The following is a 12,183-nucleotide window of genomic DNA, read 5'->3' as shown; positions in this document are numbered from 1 at the left end:
CTCACTAAAAAGCGGCGGGAGGCGCCGAGGAGCGTCGCGCTAGGAATGACGTATCGGCTTGGGGCCCGCCCCCTTTTCGCTGGGCTGTGTCTGTAGCTATGACAACGGCCGCGCCGGGCTTGGCCGCGCGCCCCAGCTTGGAGAAGCGCTGGGCAGCCGGGTGGGTGTGCCCGCCGCCCCTGCGCTCCGCGTGTTCCCGGGCCAGGCGGGAGCAGCCGGCGTCACGACCTCCGAAGGACCTGCTCCTCCTGCATCCCTCTCCGGCACGGGGCGGGGATGTCTTTGGAAACGCTCCCATCTTCTAGATCTTGAGCTCTTGAAATTCCTTTTCTAAGCAGTCTTGCTTTTCCATTCGTCGGTCGTCTGACCATTCACTCACCCTCCATTCACTCGCTCTCGCAATAACTAGCCTTTCGCATTTACAAAAAATAATAATAATTTTTTTTACTTTCACGCTGAGTCCACGGGACACAGAGAGGAGCGAGATGCCGTCGAAGCCCAGAGCTTCATGCCCTTCTCTCCTTGTAAACAGTGAGGACAGGCATGTAACAACTGTTTAATAGAGAGTGAATGGTACTATTAAACCGTACCTTTAAACGAGACATCGGGGGACCCAGAGAGTGTTAATTTCTGTACCTGCAGATGAGAGTATGACCTCCACACGACCTGCGTCAGAATCACCAGGGAACTTGTGCAGCGTGCACACTTCTGAAGCTACCCGGGAATCTCCAGGGGTGAGGCCAGAGTCTTCACTTCTAAGAGCTCCCCAGGTAGGGTCATATACGTGAAAAATACAGAACCGCTGCCTAAGACTTAAGCTTCAGGGACTTGATTGGGTTTTGCTTATTATCTTCAGTGCTCAGTGTGCTGTGTGGCTCCCAAACTCAATCGGCATTGTCGAGTGCCTGCCATATGCTTGAGTCTGTACTAAGCAGGGAGTCCCTGAATGGTGCGAATGGTTAAAAACCTTGGCTGTTAACTGAAAGGTTGGAAGTTCAAGTCTACCCAGAGGTGCCTCACAGGAAAGGCCTGGCTATCTCCTCCGTACAAATTAGCCGTTGAAAACCCTATGGAGCACAGTTCTACTCTGACACATAGAGTCACCATGAGTCAGAGTTAGCTTGATGGCAACTGGGTTTTTGGTTCTAGGTGGCAAAGAAAACAATAACAACCAATAGACAACATACTGCCCTCATCAAACTTGTATTCTAGAAGGGAGAAAAAAGTAGTAAACTAAATAAATAGGTCAAATACTTAGTATGTTGGATGATATAGGTACAGTGGAGGAAATAAAGCAAGGAAGGGGACAGGAAAGGTCAGGGTATATAGTTTTAATTAGGATGCTGAGGGAAGGCAAACATGAGAAGGTGACATTGGAGTCAAGATCTGAAGGAGGTGAAGGACTCCTGTGGATATCTGGGGGAAGGGCATCCCAGGCAGGGGTACAGCAAGTGCAAAATCTCTAATGCCCGCAATGCTTGAGGAACCCAAGAAGGACAGTGTGGCTAGAGCAGTGTGAGCCCACAGAAGGATACCAAAAACCAAACCCATTGCTGTCGAGTCAATTCCAACTCATAGCGACCCTCTAGGACAGAGTATAACTGCTCCATAGGGTTTCCAAGGAGCAGCTGGTGGATTTTAACAGACAACCTTTGGGTTAGCATCTGAGCTCTTAACCACTGCGCCACCAGGGCTCCAGCAGGAGGATGGTAGGAAGTGAAATCAGAGGCAGGGAAGGTCATTTAGGACTTGTAGGTTTTGAAAGACTTTGGGAGTGAACTGGGAGGCGATTGGAGAGTTGGAGTGGAGGAAGCAGTATGACTGGCATATGTCATGTTGTGAGTGTCACAGTTAAGCACTCAACTACTCACTAAAAGGTTGGCAGTTTGAATCCACTCGGAGGTGCCTTGGGAGAAAGACCTGGTAATCTGCTTCGGAAAGGTCACAGCCTTAAAAACCCTATAGAGTGCAGTTCCACTCTGCACACATGGGGTTGCTATAAGTTGGAATTGACTGTTTTGTCATTGTTATTTAATATGTTAACAGGACCACTCTGGCTGCTGAGTTGAGAAGAAAGCCTAGGGACCAGGTCAAAAGAAGACCAGCACAGAGACCACCCTATAATCAAAGCAAGAGATGACAGTGCTTGTACCAGCAAGGTAGCAGTAGAGGTGGGAGAAAGGATTCTGGGGACATGTTGAAGGCAGAGCCAACAGGGTTTGCTGATGGATTAGATGTGGGGTGTTAGGGAAAAGAGAGGAGTCAAGATACCTTCAAGGTTTTTTGCTTGAGCTACTGGGAAAATGGAGTGGCATCAACTGTGGTGGGGATGACTTTGTAGGAGCAGGTTGGGGGTGGGGGTGGGGGAAGATCAGGAATTCCATTTTGGCCAGGTTGGGTTTGAGATGTTTTTTAGACATTCATGAGGCAATGGGGAATAGTAAGAGCCTGGAGCTCAGGGGAGAGGTCCAGGCTGGAGACACGATTTCAGCACAGTCAGCATCATGGTGGTACTTAGGGCCGGGAGACTGGATGAGACCAAGGAGGAATGTGTGAATAGAGGAGCTAGAATATGTGACTCTTCAGCCTCTGTACCCTAGTCAGCATTTAGAAAGCCTGGTTTCTAATGCCCAGAAGAGGGAGCTGAGGGTGGGAGGAGGGTGGCCAAGGTGGGAAGAGGAGGCATCTGACCTTGCCCTTGAAGAAGAAGGAGGCGAAGAGATGCCACCAGAGGGAATGGCATGTGCAGAGCCAGGGAGACACGAAGACATGAAGGAAGGGTGGGCTGTCGAATGAGGCCCACCCTTCCCGCAGCCCATCTCCCTACTCGTCCCCCCGCCGCAGCCCAGTCTACCCAACCCTGTTTTAGCTTCTCCTGTCTCCTCACCTGCATTGGACTTCATGGTTGGCTGTTTTCAGTGAACAGATGACTGCCACCATGATCCACTTGTCCTCTGACCCTTCTGCCACTCCCCACTCAGGCCACCCCTCCCCCCAGGCTGCTAGAATTTGCTGAAGACCAGACAAGGCCTGTGGTCCCTTGGGGAGGTGACATCATCCAGGCCACTGGGAGGCCTGAGGAGGCCCAGTGCCCTATCCCTGCCCCAGAGCAGTGACCTCTTCCTGGGGGCTACCCACCCCCCTTGCAGGCGCTCTCCCCTGCAGGGGGCTTCCTTGGTCTCCTGTGGTAGAGGACAGAGCCTGCTTTACAGTCAGATGAGCCTTGAGTTTAAACCCCCACTCTGCTACTTATAAAGAGCCCTGGTGGCACAACGGTTAAGCATTTGGCTGCTAACTGAAAGGCTGGCGGTTTGAACCCACCCAGTGGCTCTGGGGAATAAAGACCTGGCGGTTGCTCCCATAAAGATGACAGCCTAGGAAACCCTATGGGACTCAACAATAACAAAATACAATAAAATAAAACAACAAAAATAAATTATTAAGAAAACCCTATGGGGCAGTTCTACTCTGTCACATGGGGTCCCAATGAGTCAAAACTGACTGCTGCTTACTGGGTTTGTAACTTTAGCAAGGCACCTAATCTCTCTGATACTCAATTTCCTTATTTGAAAAATGAAATCACCAATGACAACCCTCTTCATCAGCGGCAACATCTTCTTCCAGGGCTGGTGATGGGAATTCAGTGACATAGGGTGGAACTCAAGCACCTGGCATGGCCTCGGCCGGGAGAGGAGCACCCCCCCCCAAAAAAAAACATATCCCCCTCCCTCCCTTCCCTGTCAAACACCTGCTCCTATAGGTCTGGCTGTCCATACTGTCTCATCATTCACTCACAGCTCCAGGGCCCCTCAGGGATCCCAGGTGCCCCTTCTCCACTCTCCTCCTCTCCGACACTGTCCTACCTTCTCCCAGACCCCCACCCTCCTTCTGCCTCCTTCCTGGACTCCTCCCCTTCCCCCAAACGCTACCCTTTGCCCTCTTCCTCTCTATAGCCCTCAATTGCTGCCAAGTATTCATTCATTCATTGACTCAGCCAAGGCAAAGGAGCGGCATCTTGAGCTCTGCGCTATCCTCTTTGCTGAGGCTCAGACTTAGGGGCAAATTCTGCCCATGGGGGAGTGACAGTCATTGCCCTGTGATCAGCTGGCAGATGGGAGTCCCCAACTTCCTCAAAGAACCAGATTACACCTCCTCCTCCTCCTCCTAGGGGCTGAGCCACCTCACCCCCTCAGGGCCCCTCCTTCCCCTACCTTCCTCAACCCTGCTCCCCACTGGCCCCTGCAGGCTCTCAGGCCTTGCATCCAGACTCACAGACTTTGGGGAAAAGTGGTCCACCCTGTCCCTACCTCCTTGCTTCTCATGCCACCTGCTGCAGCCTGGCTCTGTTCCCACCCCCACCCCTCCCCCCGATACCTCCAGCACTGTGGCTCCATCCTTATCTTTCTGGACCTTCCTGCAACATCTGGCCCTGTTCTGCGCTCCCTCTGCCTTTGAAACACTGCTTCCTTGGCTCCTGTGATACCACACACCTGTGTTTCTCTCAAATGCACCTCTGATCCGAACAGTGGAGCCCTGGTGGTGTAGTGGTTAAGCATCCGGCTGCTAACCAAGAAATTGGCGTCTTGAATCCATCAGCTGCCCCTTGGAAACCCTGTGGGGCAGTTCTACTCTGTCCTGTAGGAATCTACTCGACAGCAACCGGTTTGTTTTTTTTGGTTTTTATGAGACCACTTAGAGCTCCTCACTGGCTCCAAATCCTGTAAGGGCTGTAGAGCCGGCCCCTGCCTACCTGGGCAGCCTCCCTCTGTCTGCTCCCAACCTTGTGGTCCAGTTGCCAATTGTGGCCACCTGGACCTTTTTCCCCCTTAGGTGACTCCTCTACACCCTTCAGGTTCCAGCTATCACTTCCCGCCAGAAACCTTCTCTCTTTCTCTCCATGTGGCTGCCAGCCACTTTCTGGGGTCTCCCAATGCCTTATTCTTCCCCCTGCCCCACAGCATCTAAGCCATCCGTCTCCCCCACTAGACTGTCGGCTCCTCACCGTCAGGGACTGGGTTTCTCTCTTCTGCTGCTGCCAGATAGAATGCACGGGGCCAACTTACACTCATTGTTTACCTGAAGTTCATATTTAACTCACATCCTGCATTGTTATTTGCTAAATTTGGCAACTCTAACTGCTGTACTCCCGGGACCCAGCTCTGTGCCTGGCCAGAACAGGACCTCTGGCAGATATCAGTGGAAATAATAATGGCAAGGATGGGGGGTGGCCAGGCGCTGGGGGGCACAGAGGAGAGGCAGCAGGCTCCCAGTGAAGGGAACACCTGGGCCAAAGCAGATGGAGTTATTATGTCAAAGCATCGTTGGGACACCTCCTGTAGTGGGTTGAATAATCCATTGCCATCAAGTCGATTCCGACTCATAGTGACCCTATAGGACAGAGTAGAACTGCCCCACGGGGTTTCCAAGGAAGGGCTGGGTAGATTGAACTGCTGACCTTTTGGTTAGCTGCCGAACACCTAACCACAGTGCCATCAGGGCTCCAGTGGGTTGAGTAGTGTCTCCTAAAAAGACATGTCCAAGGATTGAACTTGGGAACATCATGCTGAGTGAAATAAGTCAGACACAAAAGGACCAGTGTTGTATGGCCCCACTTACATGAAATATCTAGGATAGGCAAGTGTATAGAGTCCAAAGTTTATTAGTGGTTACCAGGGGCAGGTGGGAGGGGAAAATGGGGAGCATTGCTGAAGGGACACTGAGTTTCTGTTGTTGTTAGTTGCCCTCAGGTTGATTCCAACTGATGGCGACCCCATGTATACAGGGTAGAACTGCTCCATAGGGTTTTCAAGGCTGTGACCTTCCAGAGACAGATCACCAGGCCTGTCTTCCAAGGTGCCCCTGGGTGGGTTTGGAACACCAGCCTGCGGTTAGTAGCCAAGTGCTTAACCATTTTGTGCGACCAAGGCCTCTGAGTTTCTGTTAAGGGTGATGAAAAATTTGGGAAAGGATAGTGACGGTTGTACAAGACGGTGAATGTAATTAATGTCATTGAATTGTACACGTATAAGTGGTTGAAATGGCAAATGTTTTGTTATATATATTTTACCATACTAAAAATTTAAGAAATGTACATGTCCCAACCCTGGGCACCTACGAATGTGACCTTATTTGGAAATAGAGTCTTAGCAGATATAATTAAGGATCTTGGGATGAGATCATCCTGGGTTTAGAATAGACCTTAAAGCCAATGACTGATGTCCTTGTAAGAGAAGGGAGAGGGAGATCTGAGACACAGACACACAGAGAAGGCCATGTGAAGACAGAGGCTGAGGCTGGGGAGATGTATGTAGGAGCCAAGGAACGCCAAGGATTTCTGGGAGCCTCCAGAAGCTAGGAGAGCCTCCAAGAGGAGCCAACTCTGTCGACACCTTGATTTTGGGCTTCTGGCCTCCAGAACTATGAGACAAGAAAATTTGGTTGTTGTAAGCTACCCAGTTTGATGTAAGCGAATGCACTCCCAAGCTCCCTCTTTCCCAAGCTCAATCTGTCAGACTTCTTTCATGACCCCTGGCTCCCAGAGCCCCCCATAGTACTAGATTTCTTATCCAGTGTGTGGGAGCCAGCCACCAAGGTGGCCCCAATGATCCTGGCCTCCATACTCTTGTATAGCCCCCTCCCTCACTGAAAAGGGCTGGCCTGTGTGACAATAAAACACTGCAGAAGTGAGTTATGATTTCCAAGACCTGAGTGTAAAAGACATTGCAGCTTCTGCCTTGGACTGTTGTATCACTTGCTGTGGGGGAAGCTAGCAGCCACGTCCTCAGGACGCACAGGCAGCACCGTGGAGAGGTCCACATGCCTAGGAGCTGAGGCTGCTGACTACCAGCCAATTCCAACTTGCTAACCAAGTGAGCGAGCCCCCTTGGAAGAGGATTGTCCGGTGCCAGCCAAGCCTTCAGATGACTTGCTTGCTGCACAGACAGTTACAGTAAGTCCCTGGGTTACGAATGTCCGACTTATGGACAACTCATACTTGCCCTTTGAAAGGATTAGACCAACCCTTACTCAGAAGAAATTCTTCATCACAATTATCCTCACTTGCTGCACGTGCAGCTTTTAAATCATTGAAAAGCCTTTGAGGCTTTGCTTGCACTAAAGTAAGGCTAAATAAGAAGCGTAGGCACCTGTTCAGACTTCCCTACAAATTGACTTAACGGCAGACTCAGGAACGGATCTCATTCAAAACCTGCGGACGGCCTGTACTTAATGTGTCTCTTTAACTACGTGTGGTCTTGAAACTCCCACACAGTAATTGGGTGGGACTGTGCAAAAGGGTGCTTGTGGCCCACGAAGGGAATTGGACAACTTGCTAACAATGGAGATAGGGTACATGAAATCTTTGCAGGGATGGGACCGTGCAAATAGGGTGTATGAAACCCTAATGAAAGGATTGGTCCATTTTGCCATCCTACTAGACTTAAAATGAGCCATTCCAGAGGTAGGAAGGGGGAACTCACTACCACCAAGTAAGAAGAACTAGGAGTGGAGCACATGGAGTGTGTTCTTTGGACCTGGGATCCCTGTGCTGAGAATCTTCTAGACCCAGGAGACAGAGAACTGTAACACTGTAGACGGTGTGAGACAGTGAGAAGCGGTGGCAAGTGCAGCAGAGAAATGGCTGTGGGGGCTTCCGAGCCTAAGGAGCAAGGTGGCTATAGTCGGGGTGCAGACCCACAGAGTGAGAGAGCTGAGCGCCTTTGGGCCAAGGCTTACTGGTTGAGCGGGGTGCCTTCTGGCACTTATGGATGGAGCTAAAGAGCTTTGTAACACTTGCCCAAGCAGGGCAGGGGCCAAGAGGCCAAAGGCATGGCTGAGAGAAGCTGTCCTGGCCAAAGAACTGTATCTTGAGTCGGCCTTAATCCTGAATTGTAATCTGTTACTTCCCTAATAAACTCCATAACCGTGAGTATTGTCTGTGAGGTTTGTGTGGCCATTGCAACAAATTCTCCAACCCAGCAGAGAAGTAGACAGTGCAGCGGGAGGGACGGTTGATGTAAGAATGGGTAAAAAGGTTGGAGGGTAGAGGCATGTCTGACCCCTGCCTCACAGGAATCAGAGCTGGGTTGACACTGATCTTGATTCTCCTCTCTCCCCTCTGAAGTTAGAGGACCTCTCCCGCCACCATGCCATTTTTACAAGACTGAACCCCAGCCAACATCTTTTTTTCTTTTTTAGCGATTTATTTTTTGTTGCTGAGAATATACACAGCAGAATATACACCAATTCAACAACTTCTACATGTACAATTCATTCGCTTTGATTACATTCCTCATGTTGCACAACCATTCTCATCCTCCTTTTTTGAGTTGTTCCTCCCCATTAACGTAAACTCACTGCCCCCTAAGCTTCCTATCTAACCTTTCAAGTCTGTGATCCCATATAGACACCTCTTTAAAAGAGCACTACCCAGCCAACATTTTGACTACAATCTCATGGCAGATCCTGGGTCAGAACCAGCCGGTCAAGCCACTCCTGAGCTCCTGACTCACAGAAACTATGAAAGACAATACACATTTACTCTTGCTTTAGGAGTCTGGGTGGCACAAAGAAGCACTTGGCTGTTAACTGAAAGGTTGGCAGTTCGATTTCACTCCAGAGTCTATCCAGGGGCACCTCGGAAGAAAGGCCTGGTTATCTACTTCCAAAAGATCAGCCACTGAAACCCCTATGGGGCACAGTTCTGCTGACAAACAGGGGCCGCCAAGAGTCGGAATTGACTTTGTGGCAGTTGGCCTGGTTTGGTTTTGGACTGTTGTTTTAAGCCATTCAGTTTTGGGGTCATTTGTTATACAGCAATAGATAACTAATACAAAATCCCAATTAAAGCTTCCAACTTGTTGTTTAAAGAGGCCTGGTAGCACAGTGGTTAAAGTGATCAGCTACTAACCAAAACGCTGAGGATTCCAATCCTCCAGCCACTCCGTGGGAGAAAGATGTGACAGTCTGCTTCTGTAAAGATCACAGCCTCGGAAACCTGACGGGGCAGTTCTACTCTGAGTCAGAATCAACTCGAAGGCAGTGGGTTTTTGGGTTGGCTTGCCATTTTCAACTGCAGCATCTTCATGACCCACCCTTGCCCCTGGAAGACAGAGGAGGCAACAACTGGTGGCTGGAATTAACCACAGCAGCTGGCTTCACTGGACTTTGGAAGATGAGAGACTGCAAGAATGTCAGGGCGGGGAGGGGCTAAGTGGTCACCTAGCCTGTCCCTCGGCAATTGGGGAAGTCAAGGCCCAGAGAGAAGCAGTCGCTTCCCAAGGGCAGGACAGGGCAAGATGTCCTAACTGAGGCCCACTGCCTCTTCAGATCCTTGTTCAGGGAATTCATGCCCCATCTGGGCCCATCCCCTGTTCATGGAGGCTGTTCATTCCCTCTGTAGGCTCAAGGGTCAGTCCAGCACTGCTGCCTTCCCCCACCCCACTTTGTGTCCACAGCAGACATTACTAATCCCTCATGATATCCTTTCTTGCTGAAGCAAGATACAGACTCCCAGCCTCCAGGCAATCTCCCAACCGGTATCTGCTGGTTAAGACTCCATGAAGGAGAGGGAGGAGAGGAGATGGACAATAAACGCAGTGGGTGCAAGCACCTAATCTACAGAGGATTTGAAATCCACCAACTTGTCTGTCTGCTCCAGGTTATCTGTCCCTGCAGACTCACCATGGGGCCCAACAAGCTTCCCTTCCAGCAGGAGTTAAAGCCTTTGCTGCTTGTTCTTGTCTTAAGAAAGGTGGGCACCTGGGGTCACAAATCCAGAGTCCAGGGAAGACAACCTCCCCCCCGCCAATCCTGTTTATAGCTCAGCCAACAGGTATTTCTGAATGCTCTGATGCAGGGTGCTGTGTTGGGACATGGGTTGGGGGGTGTTGTAGAGAAAGGCACTGTTGCCTGTCTGCCCAAAAGCCATGTGTCGTTCTTCCTTGCTATCAGAACCCCAACTCAGGCGAGGGGTGGAGATCCCTGAATGCCATGACAGGTGTGCTCAGCCCAATCCCAACATGGAAATCCCATCCTCCTTGGCCGAGGAATGGTTTAAGGGATTTCTGGGAAAGATTTTTCTTCCCTGATGAAAAGAGATCCTGTCTTAGTCTCCTAGGGCTGCTGGGACAAAGTACCACAAAGTGGGTAGCTTACAGAATTTATCGGTTCACAGTTCTGGAGGCTGGGAGCCTGAGATCAGGGTGTCAGCTGTGTTGCTTCTGTCTGATTCCTCTCTCCTAGCTTCTCGTAGCTCCAGGCATTCCTTGGCCTACAGCTACAGCTTCACACAGTGTCCTTTCTCTGTCTCCCTATCTCTGTGGGTTTTTTTAAATAAGGACACCAGTTGTATGGGATTAGGGCCTGTCTTCATCTCTTAGTGCTGCTATAACTGAAGTGCCACAACTGGGTGGCTTTAATGAGTAGATATTCATTTTCTCACAGTTGAGGAGACTAGAAGTCTGAATTCAGGGCACCTGCTCTGGGGGAAGACTCTCTGTCAGCTCTGGGGGGAAATCCTTGTCTCAGCTTCTCTACCATTCTTGGCATTCCTTGGAGATCTCCATGTGGTACCTATTTTTCCCCCATTCATGCTTCCTTGCTTCTCTGCCTAATCTGCTCCTTTTATATGTCAAAAGTGGTTGGCTTAAAACACATAACAGAGAAAACCCTATTCCCAAATGGGATTACATCCACAGGTATAGGGGTTAGGATTTTACAACATATATTTTTAGGGGACACAATTCAATCCACATCACCCTACACCAGTGTGACCTCATATTAACTGATAACATCATCAAAGACCCTATTTCCAAACAGGGTCACATTCACAGGTACAGGGAGTTAAGACTTCAACATATCTTTTTTTTTTTTTTTTTTTTGAGGGGGACATAATTCAACATATAACAGACGCCAAAGAGATAACCTCTGTCCCATGCTCCTTCCTTCCAACTCTGGAAATTGTCCTTCAAGGATGGGATGCTTGGTGCAGCTGCAACCATTTTGTGACCATGAGGGAAATCTGATGTGTGGCTGGAGGCAGAGCTGCTGGATGAGAAGCACCTGAGACCTTGATGATCCAGTTGAGATTCTGGCAGTGGTGACTCCTAACCTCCACACTTTTTCTTTACAGAATACGATGTTTTTTATTCACCAATAAATTAAAAGTCCATTTCTAGAAGCCTCTTTCTCTTGTATGCTCTATTTGTTTTACTAGTAAGCAAAGCCATAAAAAGGAGGCTTCACCTCAAGCTCAGATCCATTTTCATCGTGACTAACCTGGAAGTAATGAAGTTCGTAAGTCTCTTTGTCAGATGGAACCACATGAAGCCAATCGAGAAGATTATTATTAAGGTATTTCTTGGTAAGTCATTTCAAATACCTTTTAGAGAACTGTTTCTCAAAAACAACTGTAATTTCATTCTTGAAGAATTCAGTGTGAACATTTCTGAGATTTCCAGTTTTTCCACTGGCTTTAACTTCCTCCCATAGAAACTTTTCAAAATTCCCAGAATTAAAAATTCCATCTTCTATTAGATGAGTAAGGTTCAAACTAAAGTTCCAGGTTGAACTCTTAGCCTTCTTGTCGTTCTGTGGCACGATTTTGAGATCCGGCAGTAAGACCGGAGAATTCCGTATTTCTTAAGGAAGATAATAAAATGTCTGTTTTGCTCACTTGTTGAAAAACCTATTACCATTGAGTCGATTCCAACTCACAGCGAACCTACAGGACAGAGTAGAACTGTCCCACAGGGTTTCCAAGGAGCAGCTGGTGGATTTGAACTGCCAGCCTTTTTGGTTAGTAGCCGAATGCTTAACCATTGCACCACCAGGGCTCCAAGCCACCATGAATTGGCTCTGCCTTTACTTGCAGCCAAATGCATCCTAACTGAAAGGGTATGGACACAGGATATAAAAAACAGGGCTCTGGCATTAGCAAGATTGGATTCAGATCCCAGCTTCGCCACTTTCAAGCTATGTGGTGTTAAGCAGATTCCTTCTAAAACCTCAGCTGTAAAATGAAGACAATTTGAATACCTGCCTCACAGGGCTACTGTGTGGGGAAAAGGAGATAATTTGTGTAAAGCATTTTGTGTACTGTAGTTGGTAACTAGTAAGCATTTAATTCATTTGTTTACCCATGTAGTACTTTATTCAACAATAGTTATTGAGCACCTACTATAT

At 49.0% G+C, this 12,183-nt stretch overlaps 1 long non-coding RNA gene and 1 pseudogene across 1 annotated transcript; one reads left to right on the top strand and one right to left on the bottom strand.

Annotated features, from left to right (window-relative positions):
* Positions 1-134: 134 nt before the first annotated feature.
* Positions 135-10,936, top strand: LOC126079002 (uncharacterized). The gene is made up of 3 exons (XR_007518181.1): positions 135-770; positions 2,047-2,159; positions 10,884-10,936. It is a non-coding gene; the product is annotated as an uncharacterized LOC126079002 (long non-coding RNA).
* Positions 10,937-11,211: 275 nt separating this feature from the next.
* Positions 11,212-11,882, bottom strand: LOC126080675 (60S ribosomal protein L22-like 1; annotated as a pseudogene).
* Between the last annotated feature and the right edge of the window lie 301 nt (positions 11,883-12,183).

Source organism: Elephas maximus, chromosome 7 (assembly GCF_024166365.1).
Source record: "Elephas maximus indicus isolate mEleMax1 chromosome 7, mEleMax1 primary haplotype, whole genome shotgun sequence".
NCBI lineage: Eukaryota > Metazoa > Chordata > Mammalia > Proboscidea > Elephantidae > Elephas > Elephas maximus.
The sequence above is the reverse complement of the archived record's forward strand: the minus strand, read 5'-3'. Positions and strand labels throughout refer to the sequence as shown.